Below are 13,493 nucleotides of genomic sequence, written 5' to 3' on the forward strand. Positions count from 1 at the left end.
TAGGCGGATGGACCATTTGAAGCGCAGTCGCGGTCAACATTTGCATGAAATAATCTTCAAACTTTAAATTATATGGATTATACTATCGATTTAAATAAAAATTTCATGCATTTTCCTGTAGCTCTTAAAAAATCATATATATCAACCATTTTTACCAAAAATTGGTAAATAAATATAGCTTAAATATAATATTAATACAAATGCATACAATAGGCCTCTTCTTTTCGTCAAGCCATAGAAACTGGCGAATAGATAAGGCAATTGGTATAAATGGACAAATCTTGGTAATGCTGGCATAGAGCTGTTATAAATTACATGTGTTTGTAAGATAGTGAGTTATACTAATTTAATGAGGTATAACCGCATTCGCTAGCGGCGAATCTTACCCGATTACTTTGCTATTGCTTTCGCATGGAAATTCTTCAAGTTAATAAAGCATAGAGATAGCGAGCGGAGAAGTGGCGAATAGAAGAGGCATTATCTAATTGTTTGATAATGCCACTCTTTCTAGTATTCCTTAACATAGCTATAGCGTGTTTAGACTACCGGTAATTCTCATAGCCAACAAATATATATATCAGGTCAGTCCATAAGTTCGTGCATATTTTACCCATAATTGCACTTTTGTACGATTTTTGCATACAAAAAATTATTCGCGGAGTATAACGGAACTATTTATATTTTCTTTGATATATTGTGCATTCAACAAGTGATTTTAATCGCGGATAGAAGCACGTGTTGTTAAAAAATAAAATTGAATCTTCCAACGCGTATAAGAGGCATATTTCGTATTTTTTTTTTATAAAAGTGGTAAAAATGCAACAACTGCTGCTGCAGAAATAAACACTGTTCACGGAGAGGATACCGTGAATGTAAGGAATGCGCAAAAGTGGTTTTCAAAATTCCGAAGTGGTAACTGCGACGCACAGTGATTTAAACAATGGACAAAAATCAAAAAATTAAAAGCAATATTTTAGAAAAACTGAAATGGAAATAAAATCTTCATTATATTGCTCAAATAAAATCACCTTAAGTTTGTTTTTATTTTTTGTTTCCTTATCAGTAAAACTATGATAAAGTCTACCTAAATAAAATCCTATTTTGTTTCTTTTAGATTTGATCAACATTTATTATTGTATGGTAGTTCGTTCTGAACGTTTCGATATTTTATAATAGGACTATGAATAAGTTCGTGCGGTTTTTTTTCGAAATTTGAAACTTTATTGACGTAAAATGGTTACAAATTTAATATTCAAAATATTGTCCATCGCTTACTACTACTTTTTCCCATCTTTCTGGCAATTCACGGATTCCCTTTGTGAAAAATTCGGTCGGTTTTGCCGCAATCCACGAATCGATCCATTTTTTGACTTCATCGTAATTACGGAAGTGCTGGTCAGCCAGGCCATGTTGCATCGATCGGAAGAGATAGTAATCGGATGGCGCAAGGTCTGGACTATACGGCGGGTGGGGTAGGACATCCCATTTGAGCGTTTCTAAGTATGTTTTGACCACTTGTGCAACATGTGGCCGAGCATTGTCATGTTGCAAAATAACTTTGTCGTGTCAATCGGCGTATTGCGGCCGTTTTTCTCGCAGTGCTCGGCTCAAACGCATCAATTGTCGTCGGTAGACATCCCCCGTAATCGTTTCATTCGGTTTCAGTAGCTCATAATACACAACACCCAGCTGGTCCCACCAGATACACAGCATAACCTTCAGGCCATGAATATTCTGCGCCGACGTCGATGTTGAAGCATGGCCAGGGTATCCATACGTTGCCCGACGTTTTGGATTGTCGTAATGGACCCACTTTTCATCGCCAGTCACAATTCGATGCAAAAAACCCTTTCTTTTGTGCCGTTGAAGCAGTTGTTCGCATGCCATAAAACGGCGTTCAACGTCTCTTGGCTTCAATTCATACGGCACCCAATGGCCTACCTTTCGGATCATTCCCATGGCTTTTAAACGTTTGGAAATGGTTGATTGATCAACTCCCAAAGTTTTTGCAACCTCTTCTTGCGTTTGAGCCGGATCTTGATCGAGCAATTCCTCCAATTCGGTATCCATGAACTTTGGCGGCGCACCCTCGCGTTCTTCGTCTTCCAAGCCAAAATCACCACTTTTAAAGCGTGCAAACCACTTCTGGCACGTTCGCTCAGATAGAGCATGCTCACCATAAACTTCCACCAAGATACGATGACTTTCGGCTGCTTTTTTCTTCATATTAAAATAATGAAGAAGAATTCCCCGCAAAAACACATTATTTGGCACGAAATTCGACATTTTCAAGTGTGGTAAAAATATTGTTGTTTACGCTTCAAATAAAAAACTTATACTGACGTTTGTGCCTTACGACAGTAGCTCTCCAATGAATGTTTGGAAATGTGGATCGATGGAATAATAATCAAGTTACGCCATCTGTTGTAAAACCGTAACGAACTTATTCATAGTCCTATTAGTTTGACTCGTTTATTATGGCAAATATTCAGCAAGGTATGTAAATATTTTAATATATGTTTGGTATTTTTCTTAATTTTTTTTGTAAAGTAGTCATTATTTTTAGAAAACTCTATTTTTGGTAAAAGGTCCCAAAAGGTGCCTTTCCAAATTTGTTGTTATTTGATATTTTAAACTGTTCTGTTTTTAAAGGTATAGGTCTTTTTTTGCGCAAAGTTGTACTTTATTCCGAATTTTTATTTTGTAGGTACTTTGTCAAATATAAAAAATAAAGATTTGGTGGATACATGGATTTCATTGCCCAAAAAACAAAGGAAAAATAAGTTAGTTGAAAAGGTTCTAAACCTAATGAGACTTCAGACTGTCACGAAAGCAACTAAGCGGGAATTTGAAAAATCTGTTGGCATTTTTTGTGGAGAAATAAATATTAAATGGCAAACAAATTTTCGCAGAAAATAACAGTTTTTAGCCAAAGAAAGCAAATGGCTGAACTCTGAAATATATATGACCTCATCACTAAAAGCTATTTTAAGAAAACCAGCTGTTCCAGGTAACACTTTTGCTGAATAAAGCACTTCTCGTGGAAGACCATATGTAGCTTTTGGGGAGTCAAGTGAGAAGACTAAAAAGAGGCGAATTGAAGAACTGGTCTCAAAATACACCTTGGAGGAGCTTTCTTTTGCGGTAAAAGAATTATCTAAAAATAGTAATAGTCAGGTTGAGTTTAAGGAATTCAAAAAACATTCATTGACTTTACAGGAAACTTTAGCGCTTTATCTTCAGTTAGAACTTTCTCAGAGAAAATATAACTTACTTAGATCAATTATTAATAGTGTGCATTCAGAATTTTTACCTAGCATCTATAAACTGCGACAGTTTCGAGACAGTTTATTACCAAAAGATATTATAACCACAGAACAAGGATCTGAAATAAATCTACAACAACTTCTTGATTATACATTAAAAAGCATTTTAAAATCAATATTAGACAAAGAATATATAAAAAGTGAAACTTTAACTCTGACATGTAAATACGGATTCGATGGAAGCTCTGGGCATAACACCTACAAACAAGTATTTAGCTCCACAGAAATGACTGACGAATATTTATTTTTAGTTGCTATGTCACCCCTTAACTTGTCAGATGAAAAAGGTTATATTTTTTGGAATAATCCTCGCTCTTCGTCAACATTTTTCTGTCGACCAATCAAATTTATTTTTGTTAAAGAAAATTCCGATTTAGTTAAAACAGAAGGCTTGAGACTGCAGCAAGAAATAAACGATTTAAAACCTATAACTATACATTTTCAAAACAAAAATTACACTGTAAATTTTAAATTTCACTTTACATTGCTTGATGGAAGTTGCATTAATACCTTATCAGAGACTAATTCTACTCAAACTTGCTTCATTTGTGGAGCTACACCAAAACAAATGAATACAAAAGAAGTTCTTAACCAACCAGTTAAAATCGAAAATTTTAATTTTGGGATGTCATCTCTTCATTCGTGGATCCGTAGCTTCGAATGTTTATTACATATTGCTTATAGGCTTCCTTTTAGAAGCTGGCAAGTAAAAGGCACAGAAAAAAAAGCGTTATTTAATATTCAAAAGAAAAAAATTCAAGACGACTTTAAAAGAAAATTAGGCTTAGTTGTGGATAAACCTAAGCCAGGTTACGGGTCCACTAATGATGGGAATACGGCAAGAAGGTTTTTTCAAAATCCCAAAATAAGCTCTGAAATAACGGGCATTGATGAGAATTTGATTTTTAAATTTTCTCAAATATTACGTGTTGTGTCTTCTGGAAAGCAAATTAACATCGACAATTTTCGAGAACTTTTAAATAATACCAGAGAGCTTTACATTGAATTATATGACTGGTTTTATATGCCTTCCAGTGTCCATAAATTATTAGTTCATGGCGAAGAGATCATTAAACATTTTGATTTACCAATAGGGCAACTGGCAGAAGACGCACTTGAAGCTAGGCATAAGGAGGTACGAAATAGTCGTCTTTATCATACACGAAAAAATTCTAGAATAAACACTAATAAAGATATTATGACATATTTACTAGTAACATCAGACCCCTTTATATCTTCTCTGAGAAAGACTACCACTTCGCATTTTTTTAATTCTTCGGATATTAAAACCTATATTTTAGAGGAAAATGTAAATCAATTTGATTTAGAAAATATTTCAGATAGTGACTAACTGCAATAAATAATTTTCTTTTTCTTCCTTTCCTATGTTAAGTATATTTTTTTGTACTACTGAAAAATATTATTTTTTCTTTTATTATTTAAAGTTTATTATATAAAGTTGGTGAATGCGTTAAAAATATTCCTAGCTAATTAAAGAGGAAACATAATTTTGATTTTTTGAAATGTATAGCAAAAATTATTGTTTTAAATAAATTAATATTATTAAAAGTTCAATGTTTAATATTCTAAAATTTTTCGTTTATACTTCCTGCCTCCTAACTTAGCCCAGAACTTTTTTTTCATGCTACAGTTGTAACTCTATACATGAGCTACACAACTGCTTTTATTAAATTAAAATCGGTAAAGTAATACAGGCAGTGGCGGATCTACCTAATGGCTTTTTGGGCTTCAGCCCAGGGCCCCGTGGTTGCAAAGGGCCCCCAGCCACCAATAAAAATAAAATACGAATGCCCTACAAGACGCACTGATATTTTACTACCACACTCACATTAGTTTTCTACTAAAAACACTAGACGGCCAGAACCGTTTAAACGGTTAAGTGCCAACTAATTAGGTACTCACACTTTTTGACAGTGCTTATCCTGCGCTGACATAAACATTGATACTTGACTTTATATATGTTCTTTTGTTTGCACACGTGTGCGAACGTTACTTGCAACGAAAAAAAAAATCGTAAGTTTGGCAACTAAAATCGATCAACTCGTGTGCGCGCCCATGAAACGAATCGGTAATTCACCTGCCACTTCGTTTGTCTATAGACGGTGTATTTTATAGCGTGCGTGTGTATTGCGTATATTTTGGGGACTCCCCGTAGATCAAGAATTTAGTTCATGCTTGTCTTCGAAGTGCAAAAATAAACAAAAACTGGCTGTGTGCTGCTAATAAAGTTACTATATATCTTAAAAAAAGTGTAGTGCATAAAAAAGTGTTGGTGCGATAATACGTCTCGAATTTTGAAAAGAGACGGTGAAGCTCCATGGAATATTCAGAACAAAGCAAAGGCAATTGCATCAACTTCATAAGTAAATGTAGTTATAAATGTTCTCTGTAATTTCTGTAAGGGTGGTTGGGAATTCGAATTATGGCCAACTCTACATGAAAAAAATCCAAAAATCTGTAGAGGCTAGCGATTTATGATTTGTGAAACAAATTAAGTTTACCGGTGGCTTCAACCAAACAAATCGACAGGAGTTGTTAAGAAAATTATTCCTCATCCAGCGGTCGGGTTCATCCACTCAAAAATTTATTCGCATGTTTTTTCTAATAAATTGCGTTACTTGTACAAAATATTAGTACCTATTAGATTACCTCAACGATTATAGGTTAATTCTGTTCTTTGATTATTTCTAGAATACCAAAATCAAATCAATGTCTACAAGAAAATATAAAAGTGGAGCAGAAAAACGAAAATTACAGTTACCGAAACCAACAATATCGTACTTATCAAAAACAGATATGTCGGGTCAGTACAAAGGTGTCCAAATGCAACTAAAATTTACGTTAAAAAGTTTAAGCCAAACCAGATGGTCTTGTCATTATGAGGCTGTCAAAGCTTTAAAAAATCATTATTCTGAAATTATGAAAATTTTAAGAACTTTTAGCGAAAATGAGGATGAGAAAGCTGATTTCAGAAAAGAGGCACGAAGTTTATTTAATAAACTGGCGAAACTCTCATTTGCAATTTTGATCACATTTTGCGAAAAAAATTTGGAGAGGTTTCATGTAGTAAATAAATATTTGCAAATGCACTAAATTAATTGTTTCGTTAAAAGAGTTCGTGTACAACATACGACAGCATTCTGATCAGAAGCTAAAAGAGTACGAAGGGAAAGCTAAAAAATTAAGTACTAGTGTGGAAACAAATTACAGCGACGATTACAAGAAACAAATTACTTCAAAATTTGCCGATAAGTCTACTGCTAAAGTCTCAGTGTGCGGCGCAGAAAAATTTAAGAGAGACACGCTAAACGTTGCATTGGATAAGCTGATTATGGATTTAAATGAAAGGGGTCAAGTCTATGAGACTACCAGCAAAAAATTTAATTTTTTAATGGATTTGCAGAATAAAAACCAGGAAAGTGTGGATCTGGAAAGTGTACGCAATATTGTAAAATATTATTCAGATGACGTAGATGAAAATTTAGTAAATTAATGCATTCAATTAAAATTATACTTACTACAATATAAATCAGACTGATACACCTCTTGCAGTGAAATTTATAAGCTTATCTATGAAAGGGATCTTGTTGGTGTATTTCCTAATTGTTACACCATCTTAAAATTTTTTTTGACGTTGCCCATCACCAGCTGCGAAGCGGAGCGCTCTTTCTCCAGGATGTCATATATTGAAAATAAGTATAGGACAACAATGTCGAACGATCGACTTAATCATTTATCTCTTCTTTCGATAAATTGTGATCTAACAAAGGATTTAGCAGTTGATGAGCAAATAATGGAATTCGCTGCACGAAAATGCAGAAAGATTGATTTGTAATTTAATATTCTTTATTGTCATATTTGTTTTGATAAATAAATGTTTTTATAAGATGATTTTTTTTCTGATAACTATATACTGCATTACCATAGAAAACAGGGCCCCCGAGTAACATTAGCCCAGGGCCCCACAATGTCACGATCCGCCCCTGAATACAGGAGTAGTGATTTTTGTCCGATTAGCCCATATACTTGAATCACTGTGCGACGTGGAGGATGCCCCGCGCGCTGATCGTCCTGAAGTCTTTAACTCCGACGCCTTACTCGAACTCGTGGAAGCTGAGCCAAATTTGGCAGTCGATATGATAGCTCAGAGGTTAAATTCATTGCATGGAACAGTTCACAGACACCTGGTTCAGTTGGGAAAGGTTTCAAAGCTGGGAAAATGGCTTCCGCATAGACTTTCCGTCGCCAACCTTCAGCAGAGAGTGAATGTGTGTTCTCAACTCACGAACGTTTTTGAAGATTTTAATATTTTCTCAAATAAGAATGAAAAATTCATAGAAAATCTGAAAATTCGCACAGTAAAAAAATTGTTCTTGCAATAAAGTATTTAAATATAAAAAGTTTAATGGCAATTTGAGCAAAATTACATTTAATATCTAGTAGGATATCCTCGTAATCGAATAACCTCTTCTAGTCGGTCAGGCATTGAGTGAATGAAGTTTTTCGTATAGTCCGAATTTATATTTTGCCATTCGACTTGGCGCAAGCTTTTAAGTTGATTTTTGGAATTTATGTGATGCTTCCTTAATCGTTTTTGCAAATGATCCCATAAATGCTCTATGGGGTTCATATCTGGGCTCTGTGGAGGCGTTGATAACAAATGAGGTACTTTATGTATTAGGCACGTGTTTCAGTTTGCGTTCGTTGTCGTGCTGGAAGAAAATTCCACCAGACAATCCCGTTCTTTCAGCGCTTTGTAACAAGTTTTCTTGAAGGATTTTTAAATATACTTCTTTACATATACTTCTTATTTGAACAATAGAAACAAGATTGCGAACACATGTAGCTCCAAACCATGATGCCTCCACCTCTGTTTTAATTGTATTTGTAATTCTTCATTTCGCTTTATCCATACTTTAACTCGCCTATCATATCCAAAAATATTGTATTTCTATTCGTCGGAGAAAATTACTTTGTCCCATAAGTCAAATTTTATGAGGTGATAAGTTTTGGCAAATTCGAACATTTTATTTATATCAGCATCACAAATAGCTTTTTTCTAGCTATACATTCCTTACATCCATTTCCCTCGATTGACTTTCACACTGTATCCGAGGAAACAATGGTGTCTAGAGATGTTTGCAATACAGTAGCTATATTTGGAGCACTATCGAAGGGATTTTTTCTATTGTTTTCTAACTTCCTGATCTCTGCTTATATTCAATCATTGTATTATATTTTGCACTATTGCTTTACTCTTTCTGATGGTTTTCCCGATTTCTGCCAACAAATACTATTTCAAAACATCGCAAATCAAAACTACCATTATTTCGCCCATTGGCTACTTCAAAGTGCGAGCGTATGAACACTTTCGCTGAACGAATTTCTTACTTACAGTTATAATTTTTCTTGCCGTTATTGATGCAGCAACAAAGTTGATTCTTTTTTTATTACGAAAGAGTAGAATGTGTATTATTCATATATTAATAAAGCTTTTCAGAATCTATAATAATGTGTGAAATTTCTTAAATTCATACTTAGAAATGGTAGGGTATCAAGATTTATGCTGTGCACTGTATATATATACACATGGTAGAAAAAGTCTGCGTTCACCCACTGTTATAAAGTATTAAAATAATTTAACGTGTTTATCTTAAAACTCTCAGTTATTTCTTTTCACTTATTTCAAAGAAAATTATTCATAGAGGTTATGAACAAAATTTTTTGGAGTTTGAGCTGCGTCGTGTTCAGATAACGGGATTGTAGTACAGTTACTTAAATAGGCTAAGCAGAAAAAGTGTGCGTTCATTTCGAATAGTGACGATTATTTGCATGGCAATTACGTTAAATTAAATTTTAAATCATTCATGTAGTTGACGCGGTTAAGAACAAATCTAAAGAGGGAAAAATTGATATTAGAAATACATTTTTTGTTACTATGGACCAAAGGCGAAAAGAAATAGATATTGGTGAAAGGAAAATCATTGTAAGCTTGTGGCAAAATAGTATGAGCTATCGGGAAATCGCGAAAATTGCTGGGAGGCAATACTCCTCGGTCCAAAGAGTGATAAACAACTTCAAGCAAACGAATTGTTTGGAGTCTAAGCCTCGTTCTGGGCGTCCAAAAAAACTGACGGAAAGAGAAGAACGCAACATAACTATTCTTGTGAATTCTAATCCACGACTAACAGCAAGCCGAATTTCAAAAGACATAGAAGTAAAATACCAAAAGAAAGTACATCCAGATACAGTAAGAAAAATTCGAAAAAGAATCGGATTTCACGGCAGAGTGGCCCGAAGAAAACCCTTCATATCGCGAGTAAATCGACTTAAGCGGATGGCTTTCGCCAAGGAATACGTAAACAAGCCACCTGAGTTTTGGAATAGTGTGATTTCTTCAGATGAGGGCAAGTTTTGCATTTTCGGGATAAAAAGTCGTAAAATTATTTGGAGGAAAAACGGAACGGCACTTGGAAAGCAAAATCTGGTACCTACGGTAAAGCATGGGGGAGGAGGTGCCATGATATGGGGGTGTATGGCTAGTTCGGGCGTTGGAAATATGCAGTTTTTTGAGTCGATAATGAACAGACATGATTATCTCGATATTTTAAAAACGAATTTGTGAGAAAGTGCAATCAAACTGGGACTCGGTGAAAGATTTGTTTTCCAACAGGACAACGACCCGAAACACACAGCAGAGATTGTTAGGTTGTGGTTGTTGTATAATGTTCCAAAACAACTTCGCACACCCCCACAATCACCTGACCTTAACCCCATTGAGCACTTATGGGACGTTCTAGAAAAAAAAAAAATACGAGAGCGTACAATAACTAGCAAGGAAATGCTTAAGAACGCGCTTAAAGAGGAATGGGTACCCATAAGTCCAGAAATAACAGCCAACCTAGTTGGATCAATGAAAAGACGCCTCCTAGAAGTCATAAAAAGCCGGGGATATCCAACTAGCTATTAATTTTAAAACATTTCTATGATCTTAAGCCTTTTATTTTATTATTATTGAAGTGAACGCAAACTTTTTCCGTTTAGTTTGAATGGCCTTTTTAATTTTATGTGATCTCATTTTAAATTTGATTTTGTTATTGGTAGCGAAATATGTGTGATAGTTACGTTTAAGTGAACTTAATAAAACTCATTAAAAAAAATTTCTGAAATATTTATTGTTTTGAACTTTTTCTAATGCAAAGAATATTTGCATAGGTGAACGCAGACTTTTTTTACTATGTGTATGTATTTAGATATGTTATGTATTTAATGAATTTATAAGACTCACGCCTTCGGCCGAGTTTCAAAAAAAATAACATTCATCAATCCCTCTTCGACTACGCCATCCTCAGTATTTTTGCGTAGAACTATAATCGGCGGCCTTCTGTCGTGCTTTAGAAAAATAACCCATATTAGTCCAACTCCGGCTATGCCATCCACGGTATTTTTGCGTCAAATTGAAATTTTCTTTGGCGGCCTTCGGCGGCGCTTCAAGAAAATAACCCTTATCAGTCCAACTCCGGATATGCCATCCATCGTATTGTTGCAATAGCAAAGTTTCGCGAACCGACTGGCAACTATAGCGAACGAGAGGCACATGGCAGCCGGTTCTACGTTGCCGGAATGACTCCAGTTTTTCCCCACCAAGGAATGCCGCCCCAGAAACTAGCCCTGTCTAGTGTACCGTATCCCACCCCAAATCTCTCGTCAAAGGAGCAATCCCTTGCAGCACGTTTGCTCCAAATACTTCTCTTCAGGGCTGGCGTCGAACCCAACCCTGGACCAGAGGTATTTTACTGCTGAATCTGCCACAAACGTCTCAATCTGAACTCCACCTCGGTAAGGTGCCATCCGAAGACGTGTTCGGACCTTAAGACTCATAGGGCCACGTGTTGCTCCCGCCATCAGGTGGCCCCTGCCTCAACGGCGCTACCGTCATCAGTGCCGGCACTTCAAGCTGCCGCCACCACGAATACCTCAACGGTAAGGAGCCCTCATGCGCAACACAACTCCCTTTCCGACCCACAACCCTCCTGCTCCTATCCCAGTGCGGGGACAAACCAGCAGCTCTTGGTCCCCCGCACAGTCTGCTCCGTGTGTCAGACCAGAGTCCATCGGAACCTGACAACAGTCCAATGCAATTCTTGCAATGCCTGGTGCCACTTTCGGAGGTGGTCTGGCCTGCGCACCACCCGTGGGTGGACACGCGACTTCGTTACCCCTGCTGCAGAGCTCTGCACCCGCAACCGCACCCTGAGGCGCGGCCGTCTTTCAACGTCAGGCCATAACAACTCTTGCGGAACGCACAGCAGGACCAACGCAGACAACACCACGCGCCTTTCATCCCCCGAGTTACGATCACACTCCGGAGGAGTTTTAAACTTCTACAACTCAACTGCAACGGACTTACGAGTAAGATTGACGAGATAGTCGACTTTATGAGCCGACATGGTATCAAGATAGCTGCGGTCCAAGAGACAAAACTGCATGCTAGCTCACCCCTGATCACCAGGGACGGCACAGAAAGGATGCGAGGTAGTGGGCAATTGAAGCAGCTCGCCTTATATCACAATTGCTAGCGCAGGTCTGATAAATAGCATAACCTTGCGACCTATGCTATCGTTTGCATCAGACCACTTGCCCATTATCATCTCGATCGAGAGACCTGCCGACTTTGTTTCCGCGGATCACCGGTCATACATCAACTTCAACAAAGCTGATTGGACCAGATTTGCGGAATTTACTGAAGACATCTCCGCCGCTCTCCCCATTCCCACCGATGTGCCCGCAGGCGAACGCGCATTCCGAAAGTCGATCACAGCTGCAGCTGCTCGCTTCATACCCGCAGAAGGATCAGCTGTTTTGGCGAACGAGCGATAAAAAATCTCAATTCTGAGATACGGCTACTGGTAACCCTACACAAGGGGATCAAATGGGAAGAGCATTTGAAGTCCTGCAACTTCACCTCTGGTGTGAGCAAGCTCTGGTCCACCGTAAGGTCCTGTCGAACCCGCCGAAGCACGATGACAAGGTGGATATCACCTTTAACGGTCGTGTTTCGTCGGATCCGAAGAGATGCGCATTCTATTTTAGCAGGCAATTTATTCTGCATCCTCCGGCCGACAGATCCAAACGCAGTGCCACGAGACGGCTGCACAAACTGACATACAACAGTGCGCCGCTTGCTTTCTCCAGCGACGAGGTTCAGGGGGCCATCAAACACATGAAACCATCCAAAGCCATTGGCCCTGACGGATTGAACATGCTTATGTTGAAAAAGCTGTGTCCATTGGGAGTAGAATATCTCATCAAGGTCTTCAACCTGTCTATGGCCAATCTCATCATTCCTGATAAGTGGAAATTAGGGAGAGTGGTCCCACTACTGAAGCCTGGGAAACCCGCGAAACCAAGGGAAGCCTTATCGCCCGATAACTCTCCTTTCCCCAGTAGTGAAGACTCTTGAGACTTTCCTACTCCCACTCTTTACGAAACATCTGACCCCAGCCTCGCACCAGCATTGTTTTCGAAGAGTGCACAGCAACACCACTGCACTAACCGTCATTAACATCCAGGTAAACCGCGGCCTCAACCAAAACCGCCCCTGCGAGAGGACTGTCCTAGTAGCGTTGGATCTTAAAAAGGCTTTCCATACATCTAAAAAGAGGAAAATAAAGAAAGGTGTACCGCAGGGTGGTGTCCTTTCACCCTTTCTTTTTCAACTTCTATATCTCGAAACTCCCCCAGCCACCAGAGGGAGTCTCACTGGTCTCATACGCCGACGACTGCACGATAATGGCGTCGGGCAATGACATTGATGGCCTATGCTCCAAGGTAAACGACTACCTCGCCAGCCTTTCTCGCTTCTTCACAGCCAGGAATTTACAACTCTCCCACACTAAATCCACATGGCTTTTCACCACCAGGGCAAAGGCCAGGCTACAACTTAAGGGGAAAGTCGATGATATACAAATTCCGACGGTTAGCAACCCCAAAATATTGGGAGTTACCTTTGACAGCTTGCTCTCCTTCTCAGCGCATACAACCGCTATTGCAACTAAAGTACAGAATCGCAACAAGGTTCTCAAGGAGCTCGCCGGCAGCACTTGAGGCAAAGACAAGGAAATGTTGCTGTCGACTTTTAAAACA

The 13,493-nt window shown here is 38.0% G+C and overlaps 1 long non-coding RNA gene across 1 annotated transcript; it reads right to left on the reverse strand.

Moving 5' to 3' along the window:
* Positions 1 to 4,319: 4,319 nt before the first annotated feature.
* Positions 4,320 to 9,196, reverse strand: LOC128869142 (uncharacterized). The gene is made up of 2 exons (XR_008455205.1): positions 7,775 to 9,196; positions 4,320 to 7,690 (listed from the first exon to the last, which is right to left on the reverse strand). It is a non-coding gene; the product is annotated as an uncharacterized LOC128869142 (long non-coding RNA).
* Between the last annotated feature and the right edge of the window lie 4,297 nt (positions 9,197 to 13,493).

The sequence above is a fragment of the Anastrepha ludens genome, chromosome X (genome assembly GCF_028408465.1).
Source record: "Anastrepha ludens isolate Willacy chromosome X, idAnaLude1.1, whole genome shotgun sequence".
Lineage (NCBI taxonomy): Eukaryota > Metazoa > Arthropoda > Insecta > Diptera > Tephritidae > Anastrepha > Anastrepha ludens.